At 37.4% G+C, this 18,544-nt stretch overlaps 1 non-coding gene across 1 annotated transcript; it reads right to left on the bottom strand.

Annotated features, from left to right (window-relative positions):
* Window positions 1-18,046: 18,046 nt before the first annotated feature.
* LOC112738624 (small nucleolar RNA R71) lies at window positions 18,047-18,154 on the bottom strand. The gene has a single exon (XR_003169574.1). It is a non-coding gene; the product is annotated as a small nucleolar RNA R71 (small nucleolar RNA).
* Window positions 18,155-18,544: the final 390 nt, after the last annotated feature.

Genomic DNA, 18,544 nt, shown 5'->3' with positions numbered 1-18,544 from the left:
CTTTTGATATGTTGATTCACTTAGGATTGGTTTAATTTTTGAGTTAGATAGTTTAATTTGCTTTTGGGTCATGAATGTTTGAATGTTTGTATGTTTGAGGTTGAGATTTTTGATTGAGCTAAGGTTGAGTACCTTAGAATTTGAGAAATTTTTTTTGGAAAAACAGGGCTATATGTGTGAGCACACACCTGTGCGTGTGCAGAAAACTTCTATTTTCTGCTTCCTGTGCGTGCGCACCGACCTGTGCGCACACACACTCTCATGCATGCCCTCTGTTTGCAGCGCCAGCACGGCTTGTGCGTGGGCGCTCCCCTGTTTTTCTGTGATCTGGGTGTGCGCATCTGCTTGTGCGTAAGCACATACCACTCTGTTCGCACAACCTGTGCGAGCACACAGGCTTGTGCGTCCGCACACCAGCTTGCATCCCTTTTGTTGGGAGGCTGGCACAGCCTGTGCACATGAACCCCTTCTGTTTTGCTTCTTGTGCGTGCACACGGACCTGTGTGTGCACGCACACATGACCCCTTCCCCAAGTAATAGTAAAAAAAAATCAACCAGCTATGCGAGCGCACAGCCTTATGCGTCTGCACACCTCGATGCAACCTCTCTGTTGGGAGCGTTCGCACGCTATGTGCATCCGCATACCCCTAAGTTTTACTTCTTGTGTGTACGCACGCATCCTTCTTTTTGCAATCCCTGTACGAGCACACAGCCTTGTGTGCCCGCACACTCCTTTACACATGTTCTGCTGGGAGTGCTCGAATGCTGTGTGTGTCCGTATCCCCTCTCTTTTTGCTTCTTGTGCGTACGCACGTACCTGTGTGCCCACGCACAAGCCTCGACCTGGGCGTTAAACAGGGCAAAAACCCCTGTTAAGCCAGGAGCCTCTTCTTCTCTTCTTCTCCATTGCTGCTGCGCCCACCTACCGCCGGCATCCTGCCGCCGTTAGCCACCGCCACCCTTCTTTCTCTCTCTTCTCTCTTTCATCTTCCTTTCTTTCTTCTCTTTCTCTTTTCCTTCTCTTCCGCCGGAGAGTTTCTTCACCTTTGTGGAACTCCGGTGTGTCTCTGGCGACATAACCGTCGTGAGCTCGCAGAGGCTATAACAAGTGCCATTGTTTCACCCTCTCATCTTGCTTTCTTCATCTTTTGATTTTTAGGTTTTTATTTTCTTTTCATGTTAATTTTTGAAATTATTTTTATTTTCTTTTCATGTAAATTAGATTGAGTTATTGCTTTCTTTAGTTATCTTTTAATTGCAAGTGTTGTTATCTGAGTTATTGGGTTGATTTTGATTGAAATTGAGCTTAAATGTCACAAGTTTGCACAATGCACATTAATTGTTGATGAAATGCCTATATGAAACTCTTGTTTGATTGAGATGGCCAGCATATGCTTTCAACATTCTCTTGTTTGGCATATTCTATGATTTGTGCAACTTCAAATATGATTTTTGATGATGATCAACTTGACATTACCAATGCATTTCCTTGTTTCTTGAACTTGAAGCTCCAACCACCCATGTATGACATGACTTTTGATCTTTAGTTAATGGGTGATTTGTTTATGAATGCATTGACCTTGATTGAATTCAATTTGACATTGTTTACCTTGGCAATGGAATTGGAGTAATCACATTACAATTGTTCATATCCCTTGATGTTTTAATCAAACATATTTTACCTTAACTAGAGAACATTGTATATGTGATTATCACCTCTTAAAGATGAATAATGATGTTCCACTTTGCTTAAATGGTTATTGTTGTTGTGCACCCTTTTCAATAATAAACTTTCATGTCCACAACCTCAATAACAATTGCCTCAAAGAATTCAATTATGTCATCTTGTGCTTGTTTAAGTTTGCTTGCATCTTCATCCTTTACACTTGCAACTTAAACACTTGATTGAGAAGCATTAAGCTTTGATTGTTTTAATAGTGCGATTGCCGTTCAACCAGCCGGTGTGTGTGTGTTCTAACCGTATGCACATTTGGAATACACACACGGTTTCATCTCAAATCACACTATTTTGAAAGCTTCCAATTAAGCATTTAAATTTTTCTTCACTTTATTTGTACTTCCTCATTGATATTATTTTATTGTTGCCATGGGATCTTGAAATCTTTTGTTTTTAATTCTCTTTTTTAGGATGCACAAGAAAGGTAAAGCACCGGTTACATCACCAGTTGTGCAACCAACAACTCGCCCTCCTAATACTTGGTTCATCGATTGCCAAAGTCAGAGACCAAGTGTCTTGGTTAACCGAAGAGCCGACTCTCAATATGAAGCAATCGAGAAAAGAACAATCCATTGGAAGTGGACACTGAAGGTTCCAAGCAAATACAAGGCGATTATCCATGAAAGGATTGCCTCGCTTCATTGAGGATTTCTTGAGCAAGACCCCATTGAGGTAAATGAGTCCATGGTGCGGAAATTCTACGCTAACTATCAAGCTTAGGAAGCAGAGTCGGTATTCCTCTGTGGGAAGATGTTGGACACTTCCAACAAGGCTCTAGAAGCCCTTTTGAAGATTTCCCACATTCCGCCTGCGAAGGATGATTATTCGAGGATCAAAGTGAATGTGTTCAAGGGGAGGATGTCTTTGGCTCCTATTCTTAAGAAAATTGGCTGTCCCGATGCATCCTGGGAATATGGCAAGGGAGAAAAATCTGTTCCCGCTAGTATTGCTTATTCCAATTTGAATGCCGAGGCACGTATTTGGCATCAAATTGTGGCCGACTATATAATTCCTAGTACCCATGCTACCCATGACAGACTTAAAGCTGCTTTGCTATTTTGGGCTATTATGGAAGGCAAGAAAATAACTATTATGCCTTTGATACGCACATCGATTTGGAAACTCATTGAAAAGAAAAAGATCAACATTCCTTTTTCATCGATGGTGATGCGTATAGCTATAGCAGCGGGGGTAAAGAGGCAACCGACAGACGTCATGTTCAAGATACCAAGAGGCAACAAATTCATTCCGCGCGGAGATTCGGATGGATCGACAAAGAATACACCCTCCTAGAGGAAAGCACCTACAGCACCATCATCAAATCCACTAACTTCATCAACTCCTCTACCGTTTCTCCGGTCTCTTCCGGACTTCTTCCAAGACATATTGCATGATATCCATGACATGGAGCGACTTGAGCATGAGCATTTCGAGTGGGTAGCGGTAAGACTACAAGGAAGAGACCCCGGCCCAACTCCCAAAGCTTCATCAGAGTCGGTTGGGGAGGAGGATGATGGAAGTCACCAACCCATGTTAGTGACCACCAGCTGAAGGTGGAGCCCCCAAATTATCGTTCTCCTGGATTATGAGCATGCACGGAGGACCGTGCATTAATTAAGTGTGGGGGAGGTTCGGCAACTTTGAGGGGATAAAATTCTTTTCTTAGACACTTTGTAATACCTTTTAGTTCTTTTTCTTCAATTTTTTGCAATTTTGTTCTTATTGCACTTTGTTTGGTTTGTCTGTTTATATCTCTTTAGTGCTTATAGTTATATGGTAGTAAATATTTGCATGTTGCATGATAGAGTAAATAAATTTGGTAAAACAACAAGAAATTTTCATGAAATCTTTCTTAGGGTGTGCCATTGATTGAATTGAATGATCGAATTAAAAATTTGTTTTTTAACTTGCTTGAACATCATTTTTCGTAGAACATAGAAAAAGAGCTAGAACAACATACCTTGTGAGATTTGAGCTCTAATAGATGGTTGCACATTTTCAACCATAAAGTATGTTCTTGTGTGATTATACTCCTTTTTTTATTGTGATCTTAGATTTGCATAAATCTTTATATTCTGTATTTAGTGTTTGAATGCATTTAGTATGATTGAGGCTATTTTTGATACTGAACTCACTAACGCATATGGCCAACCCTTACATTCACCTTTGTGACCCCTTTTTTGAGCCTTTAAATCCCCTTTTGTTCTGATTCTAAGCACATTATTCTCCCTAAAGCGAAAAATCATTAATGTCCTTAGATTACTTATTTGATTAGCTTGGGTGGGGTAGTGTGTGTTACTCAAAGTATGGGAAAAATTGTTGGAAAACATTGGTGATGAAGTTACATGGGGTATACATTGTGAAAATTTGGAAAATGGAGAAATACTCATGCATTCATTGTTCAAGACATTTGCATCTCTTATTGTTGACAAAAACAGGAAAATTTTTATTTTGTAATTCGAAAAAAATCAAAATCAAATCAAATTTTGTGCATAGTAGCAGATGAAATAAGAAGCTAAATAAAAGGATGCATATGTTTGTGTTTTGGAAAGAAAATGCATGAGTGGATGTGAGATAGGAGATAAATGGGTAGTTAGGTTATTTTGTTATGTGTGGTATAGGATGGTATAGGATTAGGTGGACACTTGAGCTAATCAAAGATCTAATTCACTAAATCCACTTAACCATATTAATCTTACCTTAATCCTAGCCCAATCACAACCCTCCAAAGACCTCATGATATTTGTTTTCATGCATCAAATATTAGTTGATTGTTAGATGACTTGCTTATCTTTGAAAAACATGATTAAAGAAGAATTGAGTGATTAAACCCTAAACACTGAGCGAATAGAGTGAATACACATCCGGTGAGGGGTTTGATCGCTCAATTATATGTTCTTGTTCTTGTATTGTACCTTCTTGCAAGTTGTTTGTTAGTTTTGAAAATCTCAATTCAATTCTTTGGACATTGATCATAGTGCATTAACTCTTTGACTTGGCCCTAAGGCTTTCTTGGGATTGATTGAAATTTCATGGTTTGTTTCTAGCAACTTTCAGTAGATTAGATTTTAGTAGGTAATATCAAGGTTCGTTGCATGCATATAGGTAGTACATTAAATAAATTGTTTGCCCTTTCATTCATCTCCTTTGGTTGTGAATAGCATGAGGACATGCTAGTGTTTAAGTGTCAGAGAATTGATGAATCCATATTTTATGATAATTTTTTGTTAGAATTGAGATGATTTCATCATATAAACCTACATTTATTCCATTAAATAGCATGCTTTTGAGCTCTCCTCGTAAATTGTGCTTGATTATGAAAATATGCTCTTTTGTGCTTAATTTAACCTATTTTATTCTATTTTCCTTCCATTCAATATCTTGATCTTGTTTGTGAGTGATTTTAGATGTATAATGTAGGAATGGCTTAGTGAGAATGGAAGAAGAGCATGCAAGGATGAGGAAGCATGAAGAAACAAAGGAGAAGAGCAAAGCGATGTGTGCATGTGCACAACATCTTATGAATACGCACAGGCAGCAAAGCAAAGCAAAGTGTGCGAGCGCACATCATCTGGCGCATCACACGATCATCTAAAGTATCACACCGGTTTGAACAATTTTGCAATTCTTACCCCTATTTTTCCCCATTCAGATGGAGATGGGAGTGATCTTCTTCGAGCATGACCACCCATATATATATATATGAGGACCCGGTACATCATAATTTCTACGTAGTAGCCGCGGAGCCTTGTGTACGCATATACGTGGTACGTGACCATTTGTTTTAGCACCCGTTTAGTGATAAACCCCGATTTCGTGATTTATCTTGTGCTTATTTTGGGGGATTTTACCACCTTTTTCCACATTTATTCAATGAAATAGCATGGTTTTGTAATTCTCCCTTGAATTGTGCTCAAGTGTAAAAACATGCTTTTTAGGCCCTTAAATTGGTGATTTTAATTCACTTAAATTCCATTCGATGCCTTGATGTGTTTGTTGAGTGATTTCAGGTTTATAAGGCAAGTATTGGATGGAAGGAATGAGGAGAAAAGTATGCAAAGAAGAGAATGCATGAAGAAACAAAGATTGGGAATGCACCAATGGACGCGCACGCGTACAAGGCGCGCACGCGCAAAAGTGGTTTCGCATAAGCATGCGCACGCGTACATGACACGTCCGCGCGGATGAAGAATTTGCCAATCGACCCGCACGCGCACATGGCGCGTACGCGCCGATATCAGCACGTGACCCACTTAAAGGCAAAACGCTAGAGGTGATTTCTGAGCTGCCCAGGCCCAAATCCAACTTGTTTCTGAGTGTATTTCATGCAAAATTGAAGTTCAAGCAAAGGGGGAGTAATTAGTTGTAGGATTAGCATCATATAGTGTAGCTTCTAGAGAGAGAAGCTCCCTCTTCTCTCTAGAATTAGGGTAGATTAGGTCAATTTCATCTTAGATCTAGTTCCAATTTCATGATTTCATCTTGTTTTCTTTATGAATTCTTGCTTCTACTCTTTCACTTTCATGGTTTGTCGTGTTAATTTTCCTTTTATGCTCTCTTTTATGTTCATGCACTCATGATGGATTTGGTTACTTTTAATGAAATTTAATGTTTGATGTTCCTTTTATTGATGAATTGAGCGGTGAATTTACTTTCCTTGCAATTTGTAGTTGGTAGATTTTACTATTTCTTGTCATGTATTATGCTTTCCTTTTATGCCTTCCAAGTGTTTGACAAAATGCTTGGAAGGATGTTAGAGTAGACTTTGAGCATTCTTGGCTTGGAAAGAGTAATTAGGCAATCTTGAGTCATGAATACCCAACTAATGTTAGTAATCTAGAGTTGTTAGTTAATATGATTTCCATAGACTCTAATCTTTTGCTAATTCTATTAGTGAGTTGATTAGGACTTTTGGATTGAGATTAGCTAGTCTTGTTTGACTTTCTCTCATGGAAGATAACTTATACCTTCTTCCAATATTGGGGATGACGAAATGAGATAAATTATTGTTCATTATTGTGATATGATTAATTAATCTTGTTTGACTTTCCCCCTATGTGTTGGAGTTGACTAAATAAGATGAAGTAATCATTGTATGACTAGGATAGAAAGCCTATGATCTCAATTCTTGCCATGAATGTCTCTCTTTATTACTTGCTTTCTTTAGTTATTTACTTGATTTACTTTCCTTGTCATTTAATTTCTTGCCCCTCTAATCAACCAAAAACCCCCTTACCCCTTCATAGCCAATAAGCATACACTTCATTGCAATTCCTCGTGAGACGACCCGGAGTCCAAATATTCCGGTTAATTCTTATTTGGGGTTTGTTCCTTATGACAACCAAAATTTTTGCATGTGCGGATTCTTTGTTGGTGTAGAACTATACTTGCAACGAGAATTCATTCATTTTGTGTGAAATTCTACATCGACACGAGAGTTCACACATCAAAAATGGCGCCGTTGCCGGGATTGCAATGGTGCTATGTTATTAGTTATTGTATATATTGTGAATAGCTTGATTTTTGGTTTGCTTGTTGGTTTTTGCTAGTTGTAGGACTTAGTTTTCTTTATTTCTTGTTAGCTTTTGTTTTTATTTTCTCTTATCACCATGAATTCTCATCACTTTGGCTATGAGTATGGTTCAAACTATGTTGTAGGAAATAGAAGCTTCAATGAGGATGTGCATCAAGGATTTGGAGATCAAAGGTGGGAGGAGCCCCAAGCTTATGGACAACCTTCTTGGCAACAACCTCTTCCGGTTTCTTATGGGTACAATTCGAATCTTGATGCATACCAATCTAATGTATGTGATGACCCTCATTATGGTTATCAACCACAATCATCATATGCATATGAACCCCCTCCTCAACATAGCCCTCCACCATACTCACAAGCCTTCTACCACCATTCACCTCCATATGATTCCAACCCACAACCACCATAGCAACCACCATATGAACCATATATAGAGCCACTACCATTCCAACACCAATACTCCCATGAACCACAAAGTCCATACACACCACCTCAAGAATTTCACCAATATGAACCACCTTCCAACTACAATACCCCTCCCTCAAACAATGAACCCTCTCTTCCACTATTACCTCCCGATGAAGCCCTCATGCTAGAATTGAGAGATTTTGAATCTCATATCTTAAGGCAGCACGAGGAGGATGGAAAGAAGTTCAAGGAGATAAGAGCTAAGACGGCCATCATGGTGGAAGCCATTGGCAACATAGTCTCATTCTGCCTATGCCTATGCGATCAAGGCACTCCCATTGTTGAATGTGGAGAAGCAACCAAGGAGCTTAGTGAGGGAGTGAACTTGAAGCTTCAAGGTAGAAGAGAAGAGTTAAAGTAAGAGGTGCAACAAGAGGAGAAGGTAGAGATGATTGAACCAAAGGAAGTAGTAGTTAGAGCCTTAGGATATGTTGAGTACATAGAGGAATCATAAATTGAAGAGCATTCTTCCATGGAGTTTGAAGTTAATGTTGAGGAGGAGAGTGCACAATCTCTAAGACACAATGTGATTGAAGAATTGGAAGAAGTGTTCCAATCAATAGGCCCTCCTATTTATGATGATTTCGAATCAACATATGATCCTTTTGAGCTTGAAGAATCCTTCCCCACTATGCTCGGAATTGATGATGAGGTAGATTTCACTCAACCTCCTATGTATGATTTGAGTGATGGAGAAGAGCTAGAGGACATTGGTGAAGAAGAATGTGAACTTGAGGAAGCTTGGCAAGAGGTAGAGCATGAAGTATCTTGCTAAGTGGTGGAAGCCTTCCAAAAAGGATGGACGGGAGTAGAGCGCGCCTTGTCAAGACCATTGGGAACTCCTCTACCTAGGTTGTCATCTAATCTTTCATTCGAGTGGGTAAAACTTCTAACTCTTAGCTTTATTATCCCACTTGAATTTGGTTTGCTTGAGACGGATGGCCAACTTAGGGCGCTTTGTGGAATTAAGCGTAAGAGGAGGATGTTTAGTGGTTGGCATTGTAAGTCTAGGCTCATTATGGTTGAAGCTTCAAGGAGCAAAGGTTGGACTAGTGCTCAATTGGATGGGTCTAGAAGGATAGTTTGGTGCTTCCATGAGAATTCATCTCTCTTGCCACCCGGAAGAAATCACCATGATCAACTCAAGGACGAGTGTGAAAACAAAGTGTGGGATCCCGGATCACACAAGGAAGATCAACTTTGGGAGCCTATGGTTTGTGAAGAACTCCATCAGAGCTTGGAGTCATTAACCTTGAATGATGAAGCACAATGGAAGTCCAAGCATTGGTGGATGTTCAAGGATGGATTTAAGCACAAGCTACCTTGATGAGGAGCTCCCCATAAGTCCAACTTAAGGACAATAAATAAAAGTGCTAGGTAGGAGACAACCCACAATGGTAACATCCTTTCATTTTTCTCTTTTGTACATATTGGTAAAATATGTTTAATTTCATGTTTTGTTTAATTAGTTGAGTTTAATTGGGAGTCTAGTAGGTTAAATAAGGTTTTATGATGTTTTGGTAGCTGTTTAGAGGTTTGGAATGCTTGGTTTGGTGTAAAAACATAGAAAAATTTTGAAAAATAGAGCACCATCCACGCGCACTCACACTCCACGCGTACGCGTGCATCAAGCAATTTCAACCATCCACACGCACGCATCATGTACGCGTACACATGGATTGAATTTTTCCGCTTTCCATACATTCACCCGAGAGTTGTACCTGGAGTGTGCCAACTTTGTGCCTCAAGTCACGCGCACGCGTACCTTGCGCGTACGCGTCGACTCTCTGCTTTGCCATGCACGCGTCCGCGCACTGCGCGCGTACGCGCCGCTTCCATTTCGTCAATCCACGCTCACGCGCACATGACGCGCACGCGTGGATTGCCCTGTTTCACCCACCTTCTTTTCTTCTCTTCTTCCCATTTCTTTCCTTCTTCTATTCTCTTTCCACCCTTCAATCATCACCTAACACTACCCAACTCCATCCATAACCACTTCTTTTAGTTAGTTAGTTAATTGTTTAATTAGTATATTTTTATTTTGTTTTCTATTTTTCTTTATAAGTGTTGGATTATTAATATTGTTTACTATTTCTTGCTGCTGATTATTGAAGAGATGTTATTTTAACATCATTATTTTTAATTTTATTGTTGGATTTAATTGTTGAGATTATAATTTGTCACTTGGTTTTGAGTTTTCATGTTTAACATTTGTGAGCACCAAGTGAATGTTACATTGCCTTTATGCATCTTAACTCTTTGAATTGCATATTTTGGCCACCATGCATTCATTATCTATCGTTAGGCAATTGTACATTATCATAGCATTTTTTTTAGGTGATGCTTGTTTGTGGTTTACCCTTATTCACATCACTTATTTCATGCATTGAGATTGTAGAATTGTGAAATTGGATCTAAAGCTTACCTAGTGATATATTTTTTATCTTTGTAAAGCTTTGTGAATCATGCTTGCTATGTGATTGATTTCCACTTCTATATCCTTTTTCCTAAGTTCCATAGCATCCATGTATTTCAACTCTATGTCACTTAGGTGTGCAACAACTTCAATATGTGTCATTGTTTGATGTGTGAGCTCTCTATACCATTTTGTTTTCATCAAATTTACTTGCACATCAATCAATGTCTATGCATTATCCAATTTCACAATTGCTTGATTTTTGCTTGAATGCTTTTCTGCTTCTTCACTACTTGATTAGGCTGTTTTAGTCTACAAGTCCTTTAAAGTATCTCAAGCACACTAGAATGAGTGAAGTGCATGTTTTCTTTTGTGTAATTGTGACATAACTCTTTGTACTAGTGTGTGTGTATTCTAAACCGCGTGCAATTTTAGAACCCACACACCTATCTTTCATCAATGTCACACCAATTCACCCACTCAATTCTAGTGATTTACCTCATTCCAACAATTCACACTTCCTTGCTTTTGTATTTTCTCATCTTACAGTGTTTATTTTGTTTTTCATGATTGATGCACCATAAGCAAAAACGGAAGCGGGAGGAGGAACACGCAGCACCGGTTGACTTATCAAATGAAGGTGGCAACTCGGAAAGTCGCCGTACCCCCTTGCTCATTTAGTGCACCGAGGACGGTGCAAACTTTTAAGTGTGGGGAGGTCGTCCGACCACTCGGCGTCTTTGGGTGACAAGTTTCTAATCCCAACACTTTTGCATTTCATTTTAGGATTTTTAGTTACATTTTCTTATTTTGCATATGTATATATTAAGCTTAGTCAAAATCATGATATTTTCCAAGGATTTTATCTATAGGGCACCCCAATTGGTTGAAAATTTTTTTTTAGAACTTGCTTGAATTATACACTTTGTGGATCATGTTTTGAGCAAAGAACACAAGCATGTGAGATTTGAGCCTAATTGTGTGGTTACATCATACATAACCACTTATTTTCATTCTTGTGTGCATTATTCTCTTCCTATGATTGTAATCTTTGATTTGTTTGATTCTTTATGTCCATTATTTTGTGTATACATGCATTTATATAATTGAGGCCATTATTCAAATAGCTCACTTACCCAAATAGCCTACTTTTTATCTCCCATTATTAACCAATCTTGAGCCTATGCTTAACCCATTTGTTCATAATTGTAGTACATTACAAGCTTAAGTGAAAAACAATAAATATCCCTTGTTTGGATCTTTGATTAGCTTAGGCTAGTGAGAGTGTTCATTACTTGATTTTGGGAAGTTGGATACATTGGGTAGAGATAAAAGTGTGTTTATGTTTTTGTCAAAAAATTTTCAAGAATTGGGTACATACTCATATATTCATCATGTGTAAACCATATGCATTGATGACTCTTGTATATATTTTAGTTAAAAAAATTTATATTTTAAATTTATAATACAATAAGAAGGGAACAAAATGTCCCAAAGTTTAAAATTCCATAAATTCAATGCATATGTGTGAGAATTTAAAAAGAATACATGAGTGTGTGAAAAAGTGAAGAATGGATAGCTAGGCTTGTTTAGAATTGTTTAGGTTGTCATAGGTTAGTTGGGAAGTTTAAGTTAATCAAAGATTCGAATTTCAAGCTCACTTGACCATATGCATCCTACCTTGACCCTAGCCCCATTACAACCTATGGGAAAGTCCTCATGATATTTGTATGCATGCATAAAGTAATTGTTGATTGTTAGATGAAAAACAAGTCTTGGAAAGCATGATTAGGGGAGGAATTGAGTGAATCAACCCCATACACTTGAGTGCCTAGAGCGGATACACATCCGGCGAGGGTTTGATCGCTCAATTACATGTTTCCACCCATTATCATCTTTTCTTGCAAGTTTGTGAAATTTCTCAATGATTCAATTCAATTGTGGTTTGCTTTAATTGCTATTGCCTTAGCCCTTATGCTTGCATGTGTATTCTTGGAGAATGATTTATTTTGACTAAGCTATTGCATCATGTAAATAGATTGCATTTAGTTAGTTTGCAATGAATAAATGTTAATACCCCTTACTTCCTTTTTAATTTTAGCATGAGGACATGCTTAGTTTAAGTGTGGGGAGATTTGATAAACCCCGATTTCGTGATTTATCTTGTGCTTATTTTAGGGGATTTTACCACCTTTTCCCACATTTATTCAATGAAATAGCATGGTTTTGTAATTCTCCCTTGAATTGTGCTCAAGTGTAAAAACATGCTTTTTAGGCCCTTAAATTGGTGATTTTAATTCACTTAAATTCCATTCGATGCCTTGATGTGTTTGTTGAGTGATTTCAGGTTTATAAGGCAAGTATTGGATGGAAGAATTGAGGAGAAAAGCATGCAAAGAGGAGAATGCATGAAGAAACAAAGATTGGAAATGCACCAATGGATGCGCACGCGTACAAGGCGCGCACGCGCAAAAGTGGTTTCGCATAAGCACGCGCACGCGTACATGACGCGTCCGCGCGGATGAAGAATTTGCCAATCGATGCCCACGCGCATAAGGCGCGTACGCGCCGATATCAACATGTGACCCACTTAAAGGCAAAATGCTGGGGCGATTTCTGAGCTGCCCAGGCCCAGATCCAACTTGTTTCTGAGTGTATTTCATGCAGAATTGAAGTCCAAGCAAAGGGGAGCAATTAGTTGTAGGATTAGCATCATGTAGTGTAGTTTCTAGAGAGAGAAGCTCCCTCTTCTCTCTAGAATTAGGGTAGATTTGGTCGATTTCATCTTAGATCTAGTTCCAATTTCATGATTTCATATTATTTTCTTTATGAATTCTTGCTTCTACTCTTTCACTTTCATGGTTTGTAGTGTTAATTTTCCTTTTATGCTCTCTTTTATGTTCATGCACTCATGATGGATTTGGTTACTTTTAATGAAATTTAATGTTTGATGTTCCTTTTATTGATGAATTGAGCGGTGAATTTACTTTCCTTTGCAATTTGTAGTTGGTAGATTTTACTATTTCTTGTCATTTATTATGCTTTCCTTTTATGCCTTCCAAGTGTTTGACAAAATGCTTGGAAGCATGTTAGAGTAGACTTTGAGCATTCTTGACTTGAAAAGAGTAATTAGGCAATCTTGAGTCATGAATACCCAACTAATGTTAGTAATCTAGAGTTGTTAGTTAATATGATTTTCATTGACTCTAATCTTTTGCTAATTCTATTAGTGAGTTGATTAGGACTTTTGGATTGAGATTAGCTAGTCTTGTTTGACTTTCTCTCATGGAAGATAACTTATACCTTCTTCCAATGTTGGGGATAACGAAATGAGATAAATTTTTGTTCATTATTATGATATGATTAATTAATCTTGTTTGACTTTCCCCCTATGTGTTGGAGTTGACTGAATAAGATGAATTAATCATTGTATGACTAGGATAGAAAGCCTATGATCTCAATTCTTGCCATGAATGTCTCTCTTTATTACTTGCTTTCTTTAGTTATTTACTTGATTTACTTTCCTTGTCATTTAATTTCTTGCCCCTCTTATCAACCAAAAACCCCCTTACCTCTTTATAGCCAATAAGCATACACTTCATTGCAATTTCTCATGAGACGATCTGGAGTCCAAATACTCCGATTAATTCTTATTTGGGATTTGTTCCTTGTGACAACCAAAATTTTTGCATGTGCGGATTCTTTATTGGTGTAGAACTATACTTGGAACGAGAATTCATTTATTTTGTGTGAAATTCTACATCGACACGAGAGTTCACACGTCAATTAGCACTCCTCTTTTTTATCTTGACGCCCCCTATGAGTTTCCTTTATTGTGACTGATGAGCGGATAATTTATACGCTTTTTGGCATTGTTTTTAGTATGTTTTTAGTAGAATCTAGTTACTTTTAGGGATGTTTTCATTAGTTTTTATGTTAAAACCCCCTATGAGTTTCCTCTATGAGTTTGTGTGTTTTTCTGTGATTTCAGGTATTTTCTGGCTGAAATTGAGGGACTTGAGCAAAAATCAGATTCAGAGGTTGAAGAAGGACTACTGATGCTGCTGGATTCTGACCTCCCTGCACTCAAAATAGATTTTCTGGAGCTAAAAAACTCAAAATGGCGCACTTCCAATTGTGTTAGAAAATAGACATCCAGGACTTTCCAGAAATATATAATAGTCCATACTTTGCCCAAGTTTAGTTGACGAAAACTGGCGTTCAACGCCAGCTCTCTACCCAATTCTGGTGTCCAGCGCCAGAAACAAGTTGCAAAGTGGAGTTCAACGCCCAAACTGGCACAAAAGCTGGCGTTCAACTCCAAGAATGACCTCTCCACGTGTAGACTTCGAGCTCAGCCCAAGCAAACTCCAAGTGGGACCCGGAAGTGGATTTATGCATCAATTACTTACTTCTGTAAACCCTAGTAGCTAGTTTATTATAAATAGGACTTTTTACTATTGTATGAGACATCCTGAGTTTTATCTTCGGATCATAGAAGTCTTGGTTACTCCGGTTCCCCTCTGGGGCCGAGACCAATGAACTCCTTTATTACTTATGTATTTTCAACGGTAGAGTTTCTGCACTCCATAGATTAAGGTGTGGAGCTCTGCTGTTCCTCAAAGATTAATGCAAAGTACCACTGTTTTCTATTCAATTCATCATATTTCGCTTCTAAGATATTCATTCGCACTTCAACCTGAATGTGATGAACGTGACAATCATCATCATTCCCTATGAACGCGTGCCTGACAACCACTTCCGTTCTACATTAGATTGAATGAGTATCTCTTAGATCTCTTAATCAGAATCTTCGTGGTATAAGCTAGATTGATGGTGGCATTCATGAGAGTTCGAAAAGTCTAAACCTTGTCCGTGGTATTCCGAGTAGGAATCTGGGATTGAATGACTGTGACGAACTCCAAACTCGCGAGTGCTGGGCGTAGTGACAGACGCAAAAGGATAGTAAATTCTATTCCAGTATGATCGAGAACCTCCAAGATGATTAGCCATACAGTGACAGCGCATCGGACCATTTTCACAGAGAGGAATAGGATGCAACCAATGACAAGGGTGATGCCTCCAGACGATTAGCCGTGCTGTGACAAAGCATTTGGACCATTTTCCCGAGAGGATTGAAAGTAGCCATTGGCACCGGTGACATCCTTACATAAAGCCAGCCAAAGAAAGGAGTAAGACTGATTGGATGAAGACAGCAGGAAAACGGAGATTCAGAGGAACGAATGCATCTCCATACGCTTATCTGAAATTCTCACCAATGATTTACATAAGTATTTCTATCCTTCTTTTATTACTAAATTTCGAAAACTACATAACTATTTTATATCTGCCTGACTGAGATTTACAAGGTGACCATAGCTTGCTTCATACCAACAATCTCTGTGGGATTCGACGCTTACTCACGTAAGGTATTACTTGGACGACCCAGTGCACTTGCTGGTTAGTTATTCGAAGTTGTGAAGATATGTAATAATTCACAACCTGAGTAAAAATTTCGCATACCAAGTTTTTGGCGCCGTTGCTGGGGATTGTTTGAGTTTGGACAACTGACGGTTCATCTTGTTGCTCAGATTAGGTAATTTTCTTTTTGTTTTATTTTCAAAAATTTTTCAAAAACCTTTCAAAAATTTCTCACCTGTTTTCGAAAAAAATAAAAAAAAAAGTTTTCAAAAATATATTTTTCTTCAGAATTTTTAAAGAATGAATTCTAGTGTTTCATGAAGCATGGCTGGCTGTAAAGCCATGTCTAATTCTTCTGGATAGGGCATGTTAGGCGTGTCATGTCTGGATACATACTAAAGCTTGACTGGCTATTAAGCCATGTCTAACCCTCAGATTGGAGCTTTAGTTTAAAGAGCATAAGATTCTTGGAATTCATATTAAAAATTTTGGAATCCTTATTTTTCTTTTTCACAATGATTTTCGAAAAAAAATTTAAAAGATAATACAAAAAAAAATCATAAAATCATAAAAATCAAAAATATTTTTGTGTTCTTGTTTGAGTCTTGAGTCATGTTATAAGTTTGGTGTCAATTGCATATTCATCTTGCATTTTTCGAAAATTCATGCATTCATAGTGTTCTTCATGATCTTCAAGTTGTTCTTGGTAAGTCTTCTTGTTTGATCTTGATATTTTAGTGTTTTATGTCTTTTTCTTGTTTTTCATATGCATTCATGAATTCTTTATGTCTAAGCATTAAAGAATTCTATGTTTGGTGTCTTGCATGTTTTCTTTGCATTAAAAATTTTTCAAAAATGTGTTCTTGACGTTCATCATGATCTTCATAGTGTTCTTGGTGTTCATCTTGACATTCATAGCATTCTTGCATGCATTCATTGTTTTGATCCATAACTTTCATGCATTGCATCATTTTTCTTGTTTTTCTCTCTCATCATAAAAATTCAAAAATCAAAAAAATATCTTTCCCTTTTTCTCTCTTAAAATTTCGAAAATTAGATTTGACTTTTTCAAAAATTTTAAAAAAAATCTAGTTGTTTTTATGAGTCAAATCAAATTTTCAATTTAAAAATCTCATCTTTTTCAAAATCTTTTTCAAAAATCAAATCTTTTTCATTTTTCTTAGTTATTTTCGAAAATTATAAAAATGTTTTTCAAAAATGTTTTTCTTATCTTTATCACATAATTTTCGAAAATAACATCACCAATTAATGTTTTGATTCAAAAATTTCAAGTTTGTTACTTACTTGTTAAGAAAGATTCAAACTTTAAGTTCTAGAATCATATCTTGTGATTTCTTATGAATCAAGTCATTAATTGTGATTTTTTCAAAAATCAAATCTTTTTCAAAAACTAATTTCAATCATATCTTTTCAAAAATATCTTCTTATCTTATTTTTTTCAAAAATTTGATTTCAAAATATCTTTTCTAACTTCCTAACTTCTTATCTTTTCAAAATTTGTTTCAACTAACTAACTAACTTTTTGTTTGTTTCTTATCTTTTTCAAAACTACCTAACTAACTCTCTCTCTCTAATTTTTGAAAATATCTCCCTCTCTTTTTCAAAACTTCTTTTTAATTTTGGATTTTAATTTTCGAAAATTACTAACCTTTTTCAAAAACTATTTTCGAAAATCACTAACTCTTTTTCAAAAATTATTTTCGAAAATTCTCCCTCTCCCATCTTATTCTATTTATTTATTTATCTACTAACATCTCCTCATCTCAATTCACTGCCTTATCCTTACCCTTGTGTTTGGATTCTTCATTCTTCTTCACCCCTATTCCTTTTCTTTTTCTACTAACAATAAGGAACCTCTTTACTGTGACATAGAGGATTCCTCTTCTTTTCTTTTTCTCTTCTCTTTCTTATGAGCAGGGACAAAGAAAAAGGCATTCTTGTTGAAGCTGATCCAGAACCTGAAAGGACTCTGAAGAGAAAACTAAGAGAAGCTAAATTACAACAATCCAGAGACAACCTTATTGAAAATTTCGAACAAGTAAAGGAGATGGCAGCCGAACCCAACAACAATAATGCAAGGAGAATGCTTGGTGACTTTACTGCACCTAATTCCAATTTACATGGAAGAAGCATCTCCATTCCTACCATTGGAGCAAACAATTTTGAGCTGAAACCTCAGCTAGTTTCTCTGATGCAGCAGAACTGCAAGTTTCATGGACTTCCATCTGAAGATCCTTTTTAGTTCTTAACTGAATTCTTGTAGATCTGTGATACTTTTAAGACTAATGGAGTAAATCCTGAAGTCTACAGGCTCATGCTTTTCCCATTTGCTGTAAGAGACAGAGCTAGAATATGGTTGGACTCCCAACCTAAGGATAGCTTGAAATCTTGGGATAAGCTGGTCACGGCTTTCTTCGCCAAGTTCTTTCCTCCTCAAAAGCTGAGCAAGCTTAGAGTGGATGTTCAAACCTTCAAACAAAAAGATGGTGAATCCCTCTATGAAGCTTGGGAAAGATACAAACAGTTGACCAAAAAGTGTCCTTCTGACATGCTTTCAGAATGGACCATCCTGGATATATTCTATGATGGTTTATCTGAGCTATCAAAGATGTCATTGGACACTTCTGCAGCACCTAAAGAAAATGCCTGCAGAAGCTCAAGAACTCATTGACATGGTTGCTAATAACCAGTTCATGTACACTTCTGAGAGGAATCCTGTGAGTAATGGGACGCCTATGAAGAAAGGAGTTCTTAAAATTGATACTCTAAATGCCATATTGGCTCAGAACAAAATATTGACTCAACAAGTCAATATGATTTCTCAGAGTCTGAATGGAATGCAAGCTGCATCCAACAGTACTCAAGAGGCACCTTCTGAAGAAGAGACCTATGATCCTGAAAACTCTGCAATAGCAGAGGTGAATTACTTAGGTAAACCTTATGG

The sequence above is a fragment of the Arachis hypogaea genome, chromosome 13 (genome assembly GCF_003086295.3).
Source record: "Arachis hypogaea cultivar Tifrunner chromosome 13, arahy.Tifrunner.gnm2.J5K5, whole genome shotgun sequence".
Classification (NCBI taxonomy): domain Eukaryota; kingdom Viridiplantae; phylum Streptophyta; class Magnoliopsida; order Fabales; family Fabaceae; genus Arachis; species Arachis hypogaea.
The sequence above is the reverse complement of the archived record's forward strand: the minus strand, read 5'-3'. Positions and strand labels throughout refer to the sequence as shown.